Source organism: Gossypium arboreum, chromosome 3 (genome assembly GCF_025698485.1).
Source record: "Gossypium arboreum isolate Shixiya-1 chromosome 3, ASM2569848v2, whole genome shotgun sequence".
NCBI classification, from domain to species: Eukaryota; Viridiplantae; Streptophyta; class Magnoliopsida; order Malvales; family Malvaceae; genus Gossypium; species Gossypium arboreum.
In genome coordinates this window covers 82,640,133-82,661,984 of record NC_069072.1, presented here as the reverse complement: position 1 = coordinate 82,661,984, position 21,852 = coordinate 82,640,133, and positions in this window count along the sequence as shown.

Here is a 21,852-nt window from a genome sequence, read left to right as displayed (position 1 = left end):
GTTTGAGTAATTTTTGATTGTTTGACGAAGCCTGAACATTCCATTTTGGAATGAGTGGATTTCACACTTGATAGATTGTTTGAATTATCTATTTTTGAGATTGTCAAATTATATGATGTGCTAGTTTTTTTTATATCTAATAGAGACCTACAGTTTAAATTCTGATTCTAAAACAAGTTACAAGAAACTCTGGGTATACTGTTACATTTTAGTACCGTGTATCATTTTCAGACGGATGATCAGTCTGAACATATGATTCAGATCTTGGAAGATATGCTTCGATGTTGTATACTTGAATTTGAAAGTAATTAAGAAAAGCATTTGCCTTGGGTTGAATTTGCTTATTATAACAGTTAACAGTCAAGTACAAAATTATACTGTATAAAGCTTTATATGGTCACAAATGTAAAACTCCGGTGTTTTGGACGGAGTTTAGTGAGAAAAGATACATGTAGTAGGTTTGATTCTTTGAAACCGAAGAAAGGTGAAGTGAACTGAGACAGTTTAAAAGTAGTATTTGATCGTTAGAAATCCGATGTGAATCTAAATGAAAAGAAATGGAGTTTCAGATTGGAGACAAAATGGTCATGGATGTATATGATGAAAATTAGAAATTTATGGTAGAAAATGAAAGGTTGTTGATATGAGTCCTCTCGAGAAAATGTTATAGATTGGATTTAGCCTGGACGAGTTATCCAAATCATGCTCCTAAGAGCATATGTCATAAAAAAGGATTTAACTTGGATTGGTAATCCCGTTGTATACATGTGTGGCTTGAGAGTGTACTCTCTAATATAGTACCTTATGGGTACCATTGGTCATGAATTGACGGATCCTGATTCTTACAACTCGAGTGTACTACCTAAGTATCCATTGATATTCTGAATAAATTCAACGATTGACAATTCCTGACATGAGAACATATGAATGATAAAATGAGTTATTACACGTATCGGTCTGCAATACAAGAAAATGATGATACATGACAAATGATATATGAAAACATGTAATGATGATATTTGTACATGGATTTTATTTAATGAAAAAATATTCATTCTTGATTATGGACTTGCTCACCTCGAGTGTACTAATTGTAACCTTGATATTTCGATTAATATAGGTAAAGTTCTTATATGAAATTATCTGAATTCGAGATGAACTATTATGAAATTTTACTTGTAATATAAAGATATGATTTATACATGTTAAATGAATACATAAATATATGTGCATGAAAACTTGATTGTTGTTGAGCCCATTTATGTTTTAGATGTTATTATAAAATATGTGAGTAACAAGGGAAATGAGGATGTGTGTAGGGCTTGAGGTCAAATTAATTGAATATGCCTTACATAGTTACCTCAAAATAGAATGAATGGTAACTTAAGTACCATGTTATACGAACTTACTAAGCATTTTATGCTTACTTAGTTTTATTTCCATGTTTTCTAGTAAATCGGAAGCCCGTTGGATTGAAAGCTTGACGGAGATCACTCACACTATCCATCGGCCAATGTCGATACAATATGGTAAATCAATTATGGTTGTAATGGCATGTATAGGATATATTGGCCATTTTGGCATGTAAATGTAAATGATGTTTGTAATCTAGCCATTGGAATGGCTAGTATTGGTTTGTTTTAATATACTTGTAATGTCAAACTATGGTAGCTACATATATGTTAAGTAGATGATCAAATTATGTCTTACTTGAGGACTTAACTAAGGTAAGATTATAGACATGTGTACATGAAATGATTTGCCATGATGAATGATGGAATTTGCTTGATTTGAATGCTTGATTTTGGGTGAGAAATAAAGCTAGGAATGGCTTTATTTTGCCCACATGGGCGTGTGTCTAGACCGTGTGTGACACACAACCGGATACATGGGCGTGTAGTTAGGCCATGTCTCCCCTGCACCTTAAAATCGAGAAACAGAATGCTTAAAATTGAGCACACGGGCAAAGACACGGGCATGTGTCTCAGCCGTGTGTGCTACAATGCCTAGAACACGGGCGTCTGTCTTAGCCGTGTGAAACCAGTACCTAATTTCAAATTGATTAATTAACCACACGGCCTAGCACACGGGCGTGTGGCATGGCCGTGTGTACAAGTCAGACAGTTACATGGGGCCGAACACGGCCTCTAGCACGGGCGTGTCCTAAGGTCACGCGAGCGTGTGCCTTGGACTACAGGGGAGCGTGAGCCTTGCACCTTGGAAATTTTTTGAAATTTTGCGAAAAATTCTTAGAGGTTCCAATTAAGTCCCGACTTGATCTAATGCTCGTATTGGACCTCGAGGGTCCATTTAAGGGACGTTACGAATGATTTCAAAATTTGAATATTAACTTGCATGATTTATCTGTAAATGTTTCTGAAAGTTTTGGTAATGCTCCGAAACCTTGTTTCAATGACGGATACTTGTTAGGGGTGTTACGGGCTCAGTAGTCAATTCTTTTGGTGTCCCTTTTTTTACCCTACCATATATCGAATTGAATGAGATTACTCTAATTTGGATTAAATTAATAATAAGTTTTAACTTTTCTCCCACCTTTAGAAAAATAAAGTATAGGCATTTCGAGGTTTTTTCCGTTAGATTTTTCTTAAAAGTAACTATCTCGATTTCATATCATATAGAAATTTATATAGAATCCTTGAAAAAGACTTCTTCCTCATAAAAAAGACTTACTGTCTTTGGGATCTAATGCTACACCGCGCTCAATAACTTAGGGGATCCCAATAAGGAAAGGGGATCATTAATAACAAAGTTTTCGTGTTGTTGATTCCTAGGCGTAGTGCTTCTTCTCACCAAAAAATGTTTTATAAAACTCTTGGACCCTTGAATTTGGTGTATCCTACTTTCACGCAATTCATAGGGTTCAACAAGCAATCGATATTTCACGATCAAGGGTGTAGTACTATTTGTAGTAGTGGTCCTTACATATTGTATTAACAATAAAAAAAATGGTCAAAAGAAAAAAACTTTATTTGACAGGGCTTCTTCCTATACCAATGAATTCTATTGGACCTAGAAATGATACATTGGAAGAATATTTTGGGTTTTCCAATATCAATAGGTTGATTGTTTTGCTCTTGTATCTTCCAAAAGGAAAAAAGATCTCTGAGAACTGTTTCTTGGATCCGAAAGAGAGTACTTGGGTTCTCCCAATAACTAAAAAGTGTATCATGCCTGAATCTAACCGAGGTTCAAGGTGGTGGAGGAACTGGATCAGAAAAAAAGAGGGATTTTAGTTGTAAGATATCTAATGAAACTGTCACTGGAATTGAGATCTCATTCAAAGAGAAAGATATCAAATATTTGGAGTTTCTTTTTGTATATTATATGGATGATTCGATCCACAAAGACCATGATTTGGACTTGTTTGATCGCCTTCCTCCGAGTAAGAGGCGAAACATAGACAAAATCTACACCCACTTTAGAATCATTAGTTCAAGTCGCCCTAGTTTTAACCTGTAACACCCCAAACCCGGCTTGGAAGTTTGGCTCGAACTTGGCGTGTCACATTGAAGTGTTTTTCGAAAGCCATGTTTCCATTAAAAACCCTTCTTAATAATTAAAAACTTATACCCTTTTTAAACCTTTTTAGAAAACCTCAGCTGAATAACATTCTTAACAACTTTGTAAAAATCTTGGTAGTTGCGAAACTTACTCTAAAAACAATTGCGGTTACGTGATGTTTTGAATAACGATGAGTTGCTTTGGAAAATCGTGTTCTAATACTAGCAATTATAAGAACAATAAATAAAATTCCAAATTTGAAATCCGAGAAAATTACAACGGCTTTACTACAACCCACATAAAATAATTTAAAGGTAATAATCAAAGCGTAACATAAACAAAGGTGTGTGGCTTCCTCCGAGCCCCTAGCAACCTCGATCCATCAAAGGTGGAAATTACCGAAGGTTAATAAACGGGTGAGTTTACGAAAACTCAGTGTGAAATCCCTACTATAAAAAGGAACAATCAGTCATCTAAAAGAATTAAAAGTCCGCCCCACCTTACTTACAATTTCAGTACCAATCGAGTATTAGCCCATTACAACAGACAAGCACAGATGGACCTTAGCCCATTACGAATAAGAAACATTATCGAATTGGAACCAAAATAAGAATCGTAATCGAATCGAATGTAATCGAATCGAATCAATATTAGTAATGTAATCGAATCGAATCAAAATTAGATGACGTAATCGTAATCAAAATCAAGTAATAGAATAAGAATCGAATCGATTAGTAATGTAATCGTAATCGTAATCGAATTACGTGATGTAATCAAAATCGAATGTGAATGCAATCCCAACCCAATCCAATCAGATACACCCCGTACCAACCTTACACCATGTGGGAGACAACTCGACCGACCCATCCGCTACACACCACGGATTTGCAAGATGGTCGCGGTAGCAGTATATCGTGACAGAGTCACCAGATACAGATATTGTGGCTGAGCCACCAGAATCAGATAATGTAGCAAACCCACCTAACAGAATACGTGGCATAAAGCCATAGATAACTGTAATAACTTCGGCACATAGCCATTAGTGACGGTAATATAACTGGCGCACAGCCTTTGGTAAATATGATCGACACAGAGTCGTCAGCAAATATGTTAGGCACATAGCTACAGGTAAATACGTTTGGCACGAAGCCATAGTTAAGATGGCACAAAGCCATATTTAGGTTGGCACAGAGCCATTAATAACGGGTCTATAATCGGCACGAAGCCCACAACAACGGCACACAGCCTTCGGTAGCGTGATTGGAACTTAGCCATCGATCGGTCAACAGATATTGTGACAGAGTCACCAACATGTGAATATTGTGGCGAGCCACCGTATCAGATATTTGTGGCATAGCCACCGTAACGCTTCCTCCGTACAAAATCCCAACCCATGCAACATGTCATGTATGCGTAATGTCATGCCCATATTTGAATTAAACAATCACAGTCAAGTCATTCATATCACCAATATATATTCACAATCAAACCACAAATACACAAATTCGGTCACCACTTGCCCACAAGGGCAAAACAGTCATTTAACACCCTAGGGGCAAATGGTAATTTTACCCTACAAGGGTATCTCGGTAATTCTACCCTACAGGGTATTTTGGTATTTCTACCCTACAAGGGTATTTCGATAATTCTACCCTACAGGGTATTTTGGTAATTCTATCCTATAAGGGTATTTCAAGAATTATACCCTATAGGGGTGTTTTGAAATTCTACCCTACTGTGGGTATTTCAGAATTTCACAATCAAGGGTAAAACGGTAATTTCGTAAATCGAGGGTAAAACGATAATTACAGAACCGAGGGTAAACCAAGAATTTCAGAATCAAGGGTAAAACAGTAATTTTACAAATCGAGGGTAAAACGATAATTCTATAAATCGAGGGTAAAACAGTAATTCTGTAAACTGAGGGTAAAACGGTAATTGTGAAAATCGAGGGTAAAATAGTAATTTTACAAATCGAGGGTAAAACGGTAATTCTATAAATCGAAAGTAAAACAGTAATTCTGTAAACTGAGGGTAAAACGGTAATTCTGTAAATCGAGGGTAAAATAGTAATTTTACAAATCGAAGGTAAAACGGTAATTCTATAAATCGAGGGTAAAACAGTAATTCTGTAAACAAAGGGTAAAACGGTAACTGTAAATCGAGGGTAAAACGGTAATTCTGTAAATCGAGGGTAAAACGGTAATTTTACAAATCGAGGGTAAAACGGTAATTCTGTAAATCGAGGGTAAAACAGTAATTTTAAAAATCGAGGGTAAAACGGTAATTCTATAAATCGGGAGTACTTTGGTAATTTTACAAGTCGAGGGCATTTCAGTAATTGGTAAACTAAAGTATTCTAAACATGGATAACAATACGAATGGGCCTAAAGCCTATTCTCTACCAAATGGGCCCACGCTCGTGTGGCCCTTTTAGCCCAAACCTAGCCACAGATATGCGATTCACCTAGCCTAGTCCAATATTTACTACACAATCAAACAACTTATCCAATTGGGCCGTAGGCCCATTGGGCCCACATGGCCCCTTTCTACCATCGCGGCCAAGTAGCCATCCAACAACAAGAGTAGTGATAAATACACACCGATTGGAGATTGGAGTTAATCCACGCCCGAGCACTCTTAGCCGACGCCCAACCCAAACGAGCACGCCATAAAGCGAAAGGGATCACCAAGAAAGGTACCTTTACTCTCCTCACGGTTCTCTCTATTTAAAGCCGACTTCCCATCCACTCTTATGTTAGCTTCCGATGTGGGATCCTCCAACATCGAGTTTAAATTCAACACCAACTCTTGCCCCCTGTTAGCAAAATAAATGCTCTTTGCTTGCTATGGGATTCAACCCATGCCTCCCTCAAATGCTCCACACGCCACTTGCCACTAAGCCATAAGGTTTTTTGTGTCACAATTTCTCCAACAATATTCTTAAGGCCTACCTACTACACCCAGGGTTTGATTCATCTTAAACCAAATTTTTTGCTAGAGTCTAGGTTTAAACCCAGGACTTCTCCAACACTTCTTAACACACTTAACCACTAAAACAAGCCTTCATTAACGAAATTTGCATGCACAACAGAATATTATAAGCTGCCTTCAACCGCTCCCATGCTCAAGGCCCAAAACTTCTAGGCCCAAATTCATGGTGTTACAACTCTACCTCCCTTAAAGAAATTTCGTCCTCGAAAATTCCATCTAACAGGGTAGTCGTGTAACATCTACCCCACTACGCTACCGCTGCGCACTCTAATCCTACTATCACTATCACACTTCAACTAGAACTTGAAACATCTCATACATACAACACTTATTCACTGAAGTAGACACATATTTATCACACATATATACAATTTCTATATCCAAACATCACATCCACATAAAATAAATACCAAATTTAAATTCAAACCAATATCTAAGGAATCCATAGTATTTCAATTTCTAAATAGACAAAAGTATTGAAGACTTACGGATTCTAAGACCGAGACTCGGTGTGCCACACTTTTAAGAGAAATACTTCAAAGCAGACCACGTGGTTGAAAATAATTTTCAAAATTCAACCTTTGAAAACCCAATCCACAGCCGAGTTGTTGTAACCCAGGCTCTGATACCACTAAATGTAACACCCCAAACCCGGCCTGGAAGTTTTGCTCAAACTTGGCGTGTCACATTGAATTGTTTTTCGAAAACCATGTTTCTACTAAAAACCCTTCTTAATAATTAAAAACTTATACCCTTTTTAAACCTTGTTAGAAAACCTCAATTTGAATAACATTCTTAACAACTTTGTAAAAATCTTGGTAGTTGCGAAACTTACTTTAAAAACAATTGCGGTTACGTGATGTTTTGAATAACGATGAGTTGCTTTGGAAAATCGTGTTCTAATACTAGCAATTATAAGAATAATAAATAAAATTCCAAATTTGAAATCCAGAAAATTACAACGGCTTTACTACAACCCACATAAAATAATTTAAAAGTAATAATCAAAACTGTAACATAAACAAGTGTGTGTGGCTTCCTCGAGCCCCTAGCAACCCCGATCCATCTAAGGTGGAAATTACGAAAGGTTAATAAACGGGTGAGTTTACGAAAACTCAGTCATGAAATCCCTACTATAAAAAGGAACAATCAGTCATCTAAAAGAATTAAAAGTCCTTGACCTTACTTACAATTTCAGTACCAATCGGGTATTAGCCCATTACAACAAACAGTACCAAATGGACATTAGCCCATTACGAATAAGAAACATTATCGTAATTGGAACCAAAATGAGAATCGTAATCGTAATCGATGAATGTAATCGAATCGTAATCAATATTAGTAATGTAATCGAATTAGGTGACGTAATCAAAATCGTAATCGAATTAGGTGACGTAATCGAATCAAGATAGTAATGTAATCGTAATCGAATCGAATTACGTGGCGTAATCGTAATCGAATGTGAATGCAATCCCAACCCAATCCAGCCGTATACACCCTCGTACCAACCTTACACCATGTGGGTAGACAACTCGACTCACCCATCCGCTACACACCACAGAATTTGCAGCATTGCTATCAGAACAGATATCGTGACAGAGTCACCAGATGCAGATATTGTGGCAGAGCCACCAGAATCAGATAATGTGGCAAACCCACCTAACAGAATACGTGGCACAAAGCCATAGATAACTGTAATAACTTCGGCACATAGCCATTAGTGACGGTAATATAACTGGCGCACAGCCTTCAGTAAATATGATCGACACAGAGTCGTCAGCAAATATGTTAGGCACATAGCTACAGGTAAATACGTTTGGCACGAAGCCATAGTCAAGATGGCACAAAGCCATATTTAGGTTGGCACAGAGCCATTAATAACGGGTCTATAATCGACACGAAGCCCACAACAACGGCACACAGCCTTCGGTAGCGTGATCAAGACTTAGCCATCGATCGGTCAATGATATTGTGACAGAGTTACCAAATCTGAGATATTGTGGCGAGCCACCGAGCAGATATTTGTGGCATAGCCACCGTAACGCTTCCTCCGCACAAAATCCCAACCCATGCAACATGTCATGTATGCGTAATGTCATGCCCATATTTGAATCAAACAATCACAGTCAAGTCATTCATATCACCAATATATATTCACAATCAAATCACAAACACACAAATTAAGTCGGTCACTTGCCCATAAGGGCAAAACAGGTCATTTAACACCCTAGGGGCAAAATGGTAATTTTACCCCACAAGGGTATCTCGGTAATTCTACCTTACAGGGGTATTTCGGTATTTCTACCCTACAAGGGTATTTCGATAATTCTACCCTACAGGGGTATTTTGGTAATTCTATCCTATAAGGGTATTTTAGTAATTCTACCCTATAGGGGTATTTCAAAAATTCTACCCTACAGGGGTATTTCAGTAATTTCATAATCAAGGGTAAAACGGTAATTCTGTAAATCGAGGGTAAAACGATAATTCTGTAAATTGAGGGTAAACCAGTAATTCTGTAAATCAAGGGTAAAATAGTAATTTTACAAATCGAGGGTAAAACGGTAATTCTATAAATCGAGGGTAAAACAGTAATTCTGTAAACTGAGGGTAAAATGGTAATTCTGTAAATCGAGGGTAAAATAGTAATTTTACAAATCGAGGGTAAAACGGTAATTCTGTAAATCGAAGGTAAAATAGTAATTTTACAAATCGAGGGTAAAACGGTAATTCTATAAATCGAGGGTAAAACAGTAATTCTGTAAACTGAGGGTAAAACGGTAATTCTGTAAATCGAGGGTAAAACGGTAATTCTGTAAATCGGGAGTACTTTGGTAATTTTACAAGTCGAGGGCATTTCGGTAATTGGTAAACTAAAGTATTCTAAACATGGATAACAATACGAATGGGCCTAAAGCCTATTCTCGGCCCAAATGGGCCCACACGCTCGTGTGGCCCTTTTAGCCCAAACCTAGCCACAGATATGCGATTCACCTAGCCTAGCCCAATATTTACTACACAATCAAACAACTTATCCAATTGGGCCCGTAGGCCCATTGGGCCCACATGGCCCCTTTCGGCCCATCGCGGCCCGAAATAGCCATCCAACAACAAGAGTAGTGATAAATACACACCTGATTGGAGACTGGAGTTAATCCACGCTCAGCCGACGCCCAACCCAAACGAGTACGCCATAAAGCGAAAGGGATCAGCCAAGAAAGGTACCTTTACTCTCCTCATGGTTCTCTCTATTTAAAGCCAGCTTCCCATCCACTCTTATGTTAGCTTCCCGATGTGGGATCCCTCCAACATCAGAGTTTAAATTCAACACCAACTCTTGCCGCTCCCTGTTAGCAAAATAAATGCTCTTTGCTTGCTATGAGATTCGAACCCATGCCTCCCCTCAAATGCTCCACACGCCACTTGCCACTAAGCCATAAGGTTTTTGTGTCACAATTTCTCCAACAATATTCTTAAGGCCTACCTACTACACCTGTGGTTTGATTCACCTTAAACCAAATTTTTGCTAGAGTCCGTGTTTAAACCCAGGACTTCTCCAACACTTCTCAACACACTTAACCACTAAAACAAGCCTTCATTAACGAAATTTGCATGCACAACAGAATATTATAAGCTGCCTTCAACCGCTCCCATGCTCAAGGCCCAAAACTTCTAGGCCCAAATTCAGGGTGTTACATAACCCATTTCAAGACATAATCAACTGTAAGAATAAAAAATTCGTTTCCATAAGAAACTGAAAAAAGGTCCTATGAAATCAATGCCCCATACGTTAAAATTTTCACAAGTAAAGATTGGGTTAAGTGGAATTTGATCTCTAGATCCTAAACTACATGTTATTTGGCAATTTGGGCAAGCTTTACAATACAAATAAGATTCTAGAAATAATGATGGGTAAAAGAAGTCACAATCCAATACCTTACAAGCTGTCCTCTTGGGACTGAAATGCCCCTTAAAAACAAGAGTGTGACAATGTTTAAGGATCAAGAGGGCTTCGGCTTAGGAGATGCATCTTTGAATGATTTGATTTGAGCAATGCTTCCACAAATATGGATCATTCCAAATGTAGTACTTTGCTTCACTTTTGATTTTGTCCTTTTGGGCCCTAGACAATTCATGAGGTAGCAATTTAGTAACTAAATTATTCACAATACTGTGAATATTATGGAATCATCATTTTGGTCGCGAATAGGTGTTCGCCTAAGAACTCTTTTAGCAAACATCTTGGTTCTTCGCATGCTGTCAACCGACTAAGGTGATCAACCACTAAGTTTTTGACTCCCTTCTTGTCTCGGGTTTCCAAATTGAACTCTTGAAGTAAGAGAAACCATTTAATGAGTCGTGGTTTAGTCTCCTTCTTCGACATTAAGTACCTAAGTGTTGCATGGTCAGAATAAACAATAACTTTAATAAATAAGAATGGAATTTTTAAATAGGTAAAAGTCCTTTTTTCTGTTGTTGAATAGTTTTTTTGGGCAATATGAAGTGTTCTTGAGGCATAGTAGATGACATGATGGTCTTTCCCACTCTTTTGCCCACGCACGACTCGTTAAACTTGAAAATTAATTTCCAAAAATATCATATTTATTTTAATTAATTTAATTTTACTTGATCAAAATTAATTTTCTCAAAAATCACTGAGATTTTTCAAATTAAATTTTAAAGAAAATTCTTTAATCAAATTCTCTAATTGAACAATTCACACGACCACTTAATTTAATTCCACGTCGAATAAATCGACTCAATTAAATTATTTCCAAAGTCATAGAATTTTATTCGGATTCAAATGCAACCCTAATTTTAGTATTCATTTCAAAGCCTCGATTTAACACAAAAATAACCTTATAAATTGGGGCATGACCACTCTCAATATTTACAAACCTAATTCTTCTAACCCTAGTTTTAGGATTTGACAGAAAAATAATAAGTAAATTGGAAGGGGATTGATGAAATTGAAAGCTAAAATTAAACTAAAACCAAATTTAATTGAAAATTTAGATTGAAGAAAGAAATAATTAAAAGTTTTATAAAAATCGATGGGAAAAAGCTCTAGCCAAAGGTAAATCTCCTTTTGATTTATGAATTCAATCATTGAAACAAATATAACTTCAACGCCTTTAATAAATTAGTTCTGGTTGTTGACTCAACGTTAGGAAACCGATCTCTCCTAACCTGTCAGTAACCAGGAGACTACTCGTTTGAAATTACTTTCCTAATCAATACACAACCTCACAACTCAACACCCAAGATTTAACTTACTAGCAGCAGTAAGAACTAGAGAGACCTAATTCTAACCAACAAACTCACCTTAATGGGATTCATTTAAGCTAGCTCACACATCTATACCTCATAATTGTAAAATACAATATACATTAGTTATGCAATTTGTCACTAGTATTAAAACAAATTAAACAACTACAAATTTAATTATCCTAATTAACTCGACAACCATTCTAAGCAACTGAATACTGGCCACATATTCAATAAACCTGAGCAATTGTAATTAAAATAGAAGATGCATGAATACCAAAGAGCTAAGAAGAATTAAAACACAAGTACGTCTCACAAATTTAATAAATCAAACTTTGATAAAACCTTTGACTAGAAAAGGGAGTTTAACTAGTCATAAAATCGAAAGAATGCAAAGAAAAAAAATGCTATTCATCCTCTAAATGGCCAAAAAGTCCTACCTCCCTCTCAAATCAGAGTATTTATAATATATTTTCAAACCAAATTAGGTTACAGAAACTTGATTTAGGTCATAAAGTCACAAATGACCAAAATTCTCTTAAAACATTATCGAAACACAGAATTTCAAGGTAGAATGGGATGATTCGATGTAAGGGTGCTTGGGTTTGGTGTTGGGGCACAACTACTTGCACACGGGGGCATCGAAATGTTGTGTTGAAGCTCTAAACTTCTCATTTTTTGCTATCCCTTACCTTAGATATTTGTCTAATCTTTCAATGGTCTCCAATTCCAAATCTCAAAAGCACCTATATCAAGTTCAAAAACACCCAACTTAAATCTAATTATTTAGAAATGCATAAAATAAAGGAAAAATATTAAAAAGATAAATAAATGCAACTGAGGCTCAAAATAAGTAATCTAAACTAAAATGCAATGTTTCAGCTAAAGATCATGCAAAATGCTAAATGTACAGGAATATAATATGTCAAATATGTGCACTTACCAAATATCTAAAATAGGCACTGTAAGAATTGACACCTATAGAATTGTGTGTGCATGGTGTTAGTAAATAATGATCAAACTCAGTTCTAGATCCCAAGATGTTGAACTATCATTAACAAAATCACTAACTCTCACATCCAAAGCCATCTGACGATCATAAGACCTCGAGAGTCCTATTTAAGCCTAAGACACCCCATCTATAAAAAAAATGTTGAATCTGATTACCCCAACCCAATCTCTAAAAATAGCTCGATGAAAGAGCCTCAAAAACATATATGATACTAGTTCAAGCATATGAAGGCTTAGCTACCATCTTGACCTAAAAAATATTACCACTAGGAAAGTACTTGGCTTGGAAAACCGAGTGGCATAAAGAGTCCTTGTGGTGTGAAAATCTCCAAACCTATTTACCAATCTAAAAGGTTGAATAGTCAATGATCTCTTCAACCAAGTCCTTCTATGCCCTTCGATTTTTGGATGGTGTCCCAATTTAGCATAGCCCACCCTTTGTCCTCCCCTTTACCTGCGCGCTAGTATTATATAATGGATGAAATAATGACATTAGAAAAAAAATAAGGAAAATAAACAGCATAACATGACATAAGTAAGAATGGACTAAAGCACTGATTTAATGAAAACCTCATGTTGTTGGAAAAATTTAGTTTAGAAAACAATTTTGTTGCGTAATAGAAAATTAATTTTTTTAAATAGAGTAGTTGTGATATTTATAGCAATCAACTCTTTACGAAATTAGTACATATGTTTTGGAATAGGAGATCTAAGATATTTCCTAGTTTTCTACCAACACAATGTGGACTCTAAATCATGAACCAATGAGCACAGTGAAAACTTGATTGATATTCCAATCAGGAACTAGAAATTGGAAAGGACTCTCTCAGAATTAGAATTTATTTGAAAAATAAATCTTACTAAAATTTCACAGAATGTTGACATTTATTATCGTCTATTTTGACTTAACCCATGATCAATATTTATAAATAAAACCAAAAGAGTCTTACTTGAACAAGAAAAGTAAAATAATATTTTAATAGAAAATATATATCCTTTATTAGAATAGGCTATTGGTGGTGGCACCCCATATTCTGGGAGCTAGGGTTAACACCCATGCTATGTAAGATGGGTCATCATGCTTGTCTCATTTATTGGGTATAACTATATGTGTTATCGAGACTTTTACTCAACTCATATAATTTAACCAACATAATAAGCAATTTTCTATTTCCAAAATATTGTTTAATTAATTAAAATAAATTTAATAATTTTCCTAATTAGATTATTTTCTTAACCCAATTATAATTCTATTAAAATTATGATGACTTTACCGTATTGGAATATATGTGTAAATAAATTTAATTATTATGTTCAATAAAACAAAATGACTATTTATTTTCCACTTGAACTCCAATTATTTAATTTCAATCAATTAAATAATAATTCAAAGAAACAAATTAGTTCTCTACTGAATTAGTTCTCTAAGTCATCTCTTGCTCATAAAGAGAAGATATATTTCGTGTAGATAGTGATATATATGATCTATTCCTCCAATTTTCCTTTTTCATATATTCAACTTATTGATTCAAATGCAAATCATACAATGCTGTGCTAGAGAATGGGCCAATTAGACATGTACAATTATGGATCAAATAATTTGTAATTAAGTTATGGCTCTTTGTCTATTAATTACAACATTATTTAGTCATGAAGTCATTCCACTAAAATATCATGATTGAGCTCCCTCTATAAATACCATTACAAAAGCTATTTATCAAGTGCTCATCATTGACCTTATCACATATGTGTTACCCTCATGGATATCCTTAATCTCTTTAAGATAAATATGTTCACCCAATATGATTATATTTTATCTCATGATAGTCATTATATCTTCCTTTATGAAAAATTCAATTACTAACAAATAGTAATTGAACCATTCATCCCAAACAAATGACTTATGGACACGTTACTTTTCCATTTATCACATAATGCTAATGATAGGATATCATTTACCCTTTATCGAGCTATGGATTCCAATATTGTAAGTGAATTCATGTCATGCAAAAGTTTTATGCCCACTGTACCAGCTTTTATCTTTATTACCAATTGAACTCAGGCTTTCAATACATCAAAATAGACTAGTCACGCACACACATAGTCCATCACTATGAATGTCACAAACGAATAATTCATAAACATATCTAGGATTTATCTAATTGGGTCTTCTCTAATGTATCTTAATCCAAACAATCACTTCTATGTCTCTATTTTCTGGGAGTCATCCTCTCTAATACCCAAGAAAAGTTATCTTCCTAATTTGGACTTGATAGACGATATAATAGATATTTAATTGATTTTCTTATTCTGATTAGACTATGGACCATTTAAATTACCTATTGATATAAGTTGTCTTATTGCATTATGATTTGACCATAATACAACTTAATATTAGTAAAACATAAGGTAAACAAGGAGCCAATATTTGCTTATACATTTTGCTTAGTGTGCAAACATTGAGGACAAATACAAACGATATTAATGTGAATGATGAAACTTTATTAAACAAATTTGTTTGAAATTTACAAGTACATATAAGGAAAAACTACACTAGGGGCACTAGATCTCAATACATGCCCCCACACGATAGCAATCTGTTGGACCAACTTTGAATCTACTTTTACACTTTGTCCACAATGTATTGAAAAACAATAATTTTATTCCTATCAATGAGGAGTGGCATGATGAAGTATCTATCTAGCTTAGACTCATCTCAAATGCCCAACATAGTGCTAATGTTAACTCTCTATATAGTTGGGTATGAGGGCTAAAGTAAATAAACGATTTGTTGAAGTTTACCTTTTGCCCTTAACCCCTTTTATAAATTCTAGGTACCTCCATAACACGTTTAGCCTCAACTCTTGAGTTCTATATGAATAGAATATTGTCATTCTAAAGAACAAATTATTGATTTGAGTGGCGTTAACACCTCTAATCTTGGCCAAGTCTTGTTCTCAAGTTAACATTACTAAAAGCCAGAGAAAATGGGACAAAGGATCCCTTATCTCAAACCCCTTCTAGGCTAAAATGAACTATAGCAACTAATGGGCCTAAAGTTTTGCATGGACTTAAGATTATCAACTTTAAGGATAAGAACTATAAAAATTTGGTTGACTCTATACATTGGGAATTGACCTTTAAGCAAACCCAAACAAAAATCAATAAGCTCATCACCAAGAGCAAGCCAAAAGGAATAGTAAAAGTGGCCAAGCATACCTTCAATATATTGGGTTTTGTCGGGATCTATTAGGAAAAGGATTTAGACACCTCCTCCATCGTAAACTCTATGCATAATGCAGCATTCATCTCAGTTATCACACATGGACTAATAGCCTTAAAGATTGTCTTTAGAATTGAAGTATTCTAAGATAAAAATATATTGATAAAGTAGTAAAAACCAATCCCTTTGATATTTTTTTTACCCTCCACCAAAACACCAATTTTGCCCCTCAAATCATGGATCCAATTTTTTTTTCTTACAACCAATGTCTTTGACATGGAAAAATCTTGTATTAATGGTCCCCTTCCTTGAGCCTAGTCACCTTAGACCATTTATCTCTACCACTACTTCTTATCAAGTAAATCTCACAACTTAGACTTAGCAGAAAGAAGAGCCGAACATTGGCCTTATAAATGTCATCACTCATCAACAAATTAGCCTAACTATTAAAGGCATTAATGCATCCGTTAGATACTCTGTATATATATCTTCTATTTTTTTTACAGAACTGAGATATGTGAATCATTTGAACAAGTATCACAAACAATATCAACATAAGCATCATTCTTAGCCCAACAATAATTAAATTTAAAATAGTTCCCTCGACCTCTAACCTTGGCTTACAGTCCCATCCATCTCTAAGAAAATAACATTATGATCCAAGGAAATTTGGGGTAGAGTCATAATATGCATATGCTCAAAAAGGTTACACTAGTCTCGACAAACAACAAATATATCAATGTGCTCATGAACATAATGTGCAGCCTCTCTATGTTTGGTTCAAGTGAACCAACCCACATTAGGTTTCAAGTCCTTCAAAGCTAAAGACCTCAGAATGTAACATCCCCACTTTAAAAATAAAAAAATATAAAGAAGAGAGAGGAATATTTATGGTAGAAGTCCTTGAATAAGTGATCTATAAATAAATAATAGTATAAGAAATTATCATCGTTTTTAGAGGAAACTGTCAGACATGAAAACATAGAGAATTATTAGTAGGAGCACATGGTTAAGTTAAAATTTTGCTATTTAGTTTAGGGACAAAATTGAATAATTTGGAAAAGCATAGAGATTAAAGTGAAATTATCTTATTTTTATTTAGGTGGAATGGACTTAATGACAATTTTTCCATTTCTTAAAAAATCAAAATTTTCATGATGGCTTTAAATGATATTTTCATTAAGTAATTATTATTTAAAATTTTATTTAAAATATTAGTATTTTATTAAGTATTATTTTAATATAAATAAAGATAAAAGAAAGATTTCATCTTTCTTTACTTTACTTTGTTATTCACAAAAGTTGGGGAAGAAAAAAAGAACTATTTTCATCATTTTCCTTCAAATTCAAGCTTAAGGTATGATTTTTCTTCAATTCTTTTCATAGATTTTGAATCTTTGAAGCTTATTTGACATACATGTACTAATAGTTTTTTTATTTTATCAAGTATTTTGAAAGTTGTCATTAAACGACATTGAAGGAAGCTTAGGAAACTTAAGTGAAATAGGTATTTTTTTTATAGGAAATGATTAGAAGATGAGTTTTAGCTTGTTAGAAGTGTGAAAAAGAAATAAAAAAGATGGAAAGTTTACTTTGGTGAAGATAAAGTTGAAAAGAGATAATCGAGTCGAAAGATATGTGAATTTTGGACTAGAAAACTTAAGTTGCTAACTTGATTAACCATGCATATTTATGTTTGTTTTTATTAGTTTTAGTATTAGAATGGATAAATGACTTTGTTATGTATTGAACTGCTTCTATTGTAGCTAAAAATGAAGCTAGCATATTGAAAGAGAAAGGCGAAGAGAATGAGTAAAGCGATTAAAACTTCGGTTTGTGCTAATATCTTTTTTCATTACATAAAGCTTTAGAATATTTAGCTTACTAAGACTAGTTATTTTCTTTTTCTTTTATTTTATTTTTATAAGTTTTGATGAGTTTAAATGATTTAGTTAATATTTATAAAATTATGTTTTGAAATGAAGACTATGTTTTTCAAATGATTAAATTAGAAAATTCATGGTTACGATTTGAATTTGAGTATTATGATTTTGGATGATTGAACAAGAAAATTTTTAATATGTTCTGAATTGGAAGTCTAATTTTACATTAGGTGATATATGATTTGAGCATGAAATGAAATTGAAACAAGAATGATATGAAAATGGAATTGAATTGAAATGGATCATGAAACTTGGTTTTTACCCTATCACACTATGTAAGACTAATTCATATATAATTGACATGCTGAACATCGCTTACCCATACGATGAGTTGGGGAAGGAAAAAGGGATTAAGTCTCAATGCAAGCTGTGCCAAGGTTAGTGATCGTGGACTTCAACGCGTTCTCATAAACAGGTGTGTATTTTGCACTACTTTAGCTGTAGAACGACAAATGCCGGTCACACTACGATGGGAGCCACATAAGCATGCGAGTGCATGTGTGGGAGCTTTGACGTGATGGTTGAAGCGATCGTGAGTGCTTTCGTGGGCTTAGGTTGTTTTGGGCCACGTTGGGCCGAGATGGGTCATGTGGGCCCAAGTGGATAAATTGTATGATTGTGTAGTAAATATTGGATTAAACTATGTGAATCTCATATCTATAGACTAGTATTACTGAAATACCCCTGTAGGGTAGAATTACTGAAATGCCCCTGTAGGGTAGAATTACTGAAATACCCTTGGTTTACAAAATTACCAAAATACCCTCGACTAGCAAAATTACCAAAATACCCCTAGTTTGAAAAATTATCAAAATACCCCTGATTTGTAAAATTATCGAAATACCCTCGACCAGTAAAATTATCGAAATACCCTCGACTTGTAAAATTACCAAAATACCCTCGATTTGTAAAATTACCAAAATACCCCTTATTTGGAAAATTACAGAAATACCCCTGATTTACAAAATTACAAAAATACCCTTGACTTTCAAAAATTATAGAAATACCATTAGTTTGCAAAATTACCAAAATACACTTGGTTTGTAGATTTACCAAAACACCCTTGTAGGGTAAAATGACTAAAATACCCCTAATAGGTAAAAAGACCGTTCAGCCCCTCTACGGTATATGACTCACTGATAATACAATTTGATTGATTTGACTATGTTTTGACTGAGAATGTATGACTGTAATTAGACTGTTCTGATTGTGATTTGTATGATTTTGTATGCCATGTGTATATTTGCTGCATTTATATAATATTATGTTGCACATGGGTGGAGATTGTGAAACGGAGGAAGAAATTAAGGATTGCATGGTTGCTTGACGACCATGGATCCACCGATTGAGGATCGCATGGTTGCTTGATGACCGTGGATCCACTGATTAAGGATTGCATGGTTGCTTGATGACCGTGGATCCACCGGTGGCTTTTAAGCCCAATATATGATTATTGATGACTTTGTGACGATCATTTACTCGAGGCTATGTGCCGACTATATTACCTTGCTGATGGCTATGTGCCTAACATGATACAGCTACTGATGGCTTAAAGCCAATTATTCTAATTATGGCTTTGCACCAACCTACATATGGCTCTGTGCCAACCTGATTATGGTTGTGTGCCAAACGTATTTGCCTAAGGCTATGTGCCAATATATGATTATTGACGACTCTGTGTTGATAACATTTACCTAGGGCTATGTGCCGGTTATGTTACTCTAGTTGAGGGCTATGTGCCTAACATAATGCGGTTATTGATGGCTTTGTGCCATTGTGCCATTCTGCTTACTGCTTCCAACTGTCCTATTATCTGGCAGCATTGCTACGATGTTTACGGCTATGTGCTGTCATGTCTACGACGTTGAGCCGTCCTATTGACTTAGTGCCGCAATCGGTGCTAAGCTTGGTGTGTTGGCTGGGTGGGTTGATTTTATCCCCACAAGGTGTGCTGGTTGGTACGGGTGGTGTGTTGGTTGGACTAGACTGGTAATCGGTCTGCATATCTGCATATGATACTGATCCTGTAATGGGCTCCGGCCTAGACTAATTCTGAATTCTGTCTGTTTACTAACTATATTAGTTTCGAAGGGGATTATACACTAAGTTTTCATAAACTCACCCCGTTTATTAACTGTGCAGGTAATCACCAGCATGAGGAGGATCGGTGCTGTGAGGGACTCGGAGGTGGCCACACAACTGCTATTGTTTCTGACTTTCTTTTAAGTTATCTATTTACAAGTACTTGTATTTGATCTGGGTTGTAATAATGCCTCTTTTAATTTTTGGTTCTAAATTTGGAATTTTATATAGTGTTTTATAACTGCTGGAGTAGAACACAGTTTTCTTTTCCAAAAGAAAAATTGTTTTTCAAATATCACATTTTTGCAAAATTTTAAACTAAGCTTCCGCAGCAAATAAAGTTTTAAAGGTAATAATGTTTTACAAGAGAATGACTTTTAATAAACCAACGGAAACTGAAGTTTTCACAAGTTTTAAAATGGCCAGTGGTTTTAAATAATAAGAAGGGTTTTCAATGAGAATATGGTTTTTGAAAAACACTTCAATCTGACACGCCAGATTTCGGCCATAGTGTAACACCCCTCGCCCGTATCCCTCGCCGGAACAGGGTTCGAGGTGTTGCCCGACTTAAACTCAGTCAATCACACAAAAACAGTGCCGAAAAATTTCAATCAATTTAAAACTTTTCTTTTCACATGCAATCTGTCCCATATATGGGCTTACGAGTCCCAAAACATCACTAGCCAACACCTTTGGCTAAATTATAATATCACATACTCAACATTAAAACCCTATACATGCCATAGGCTCGAAATACTAGGATTTACTTACACCAATAGCGTGAGCTCGACAATGTGATAATATCTCCGACGAACTCCAACCCGAGCAGGTAACCGAAGTTAACAATCTACAAAACAGAGGAATGTAACAACGGAGTAAGCTTTCATAAGCTTAGTAAGTCTTAAGCAATGCAAACAAATAAACGCAATTATACTTCGATTATTCAATTTCTTAAGTGGCCATATTCTAGGTATATTGCCATCTGGCCGAATACACACAAACACATAATGCACGTTCAGCATTCTTATCACATTTAATCTGAATTCGTATAACATAATTAAACCAAATACTTTCACATACTTTCACACCCTGACCCGGTGTATCATGATCATAGATATAGTTATAACATTTATTCACGTATGTATCACAATGCACGCTTATGATTCATTGCAGATCAAACTCACATATGAGTAAATAATGCGTACCTTACCCACTTAACGTACTGAATGTATTCATTTGTCAACCTAACACGAGGTACCTTAGTCATGGACTTTTCTCAAATCACTGGCATTTCGCCTGTTAGGCTCGATGCCCGATATCAGTTCATCGGAATTATAGCCTATTAGGCCCGAAGGCCCGAATAGTATCTCACCGGCATTATAGTTTGCTAAGCTCAAAGGCCCGAATAATCAAGTCAACAAGTTCCATATAACATATTCATATCAATTAAGTACTAACATCATTTGAACGTATATAATTATATATCTCAAACACTTTTCTTTCATCTCATTTTCTCACTTAGCATTTGATAGCTTATGTATAACATTTCACTCACGTTCATTTCAAACTTATCATTCGATTATAAAAGCATATTGCATTTTTACCAACATGTTATACTTGCCATTAGGCCATATAAGCATGATACAATACACTATCATTTCATCTTTAACATTCGGCTAAACCCTTATCTTACAAGGAACACCGAATTCACATAACATATCATTTCACCCGGCATTACGCACGCTAGGCACGGCGTCGAATACACATCACCAACACGAAACACCGCTAGGCACGAAGGCGAATACACAT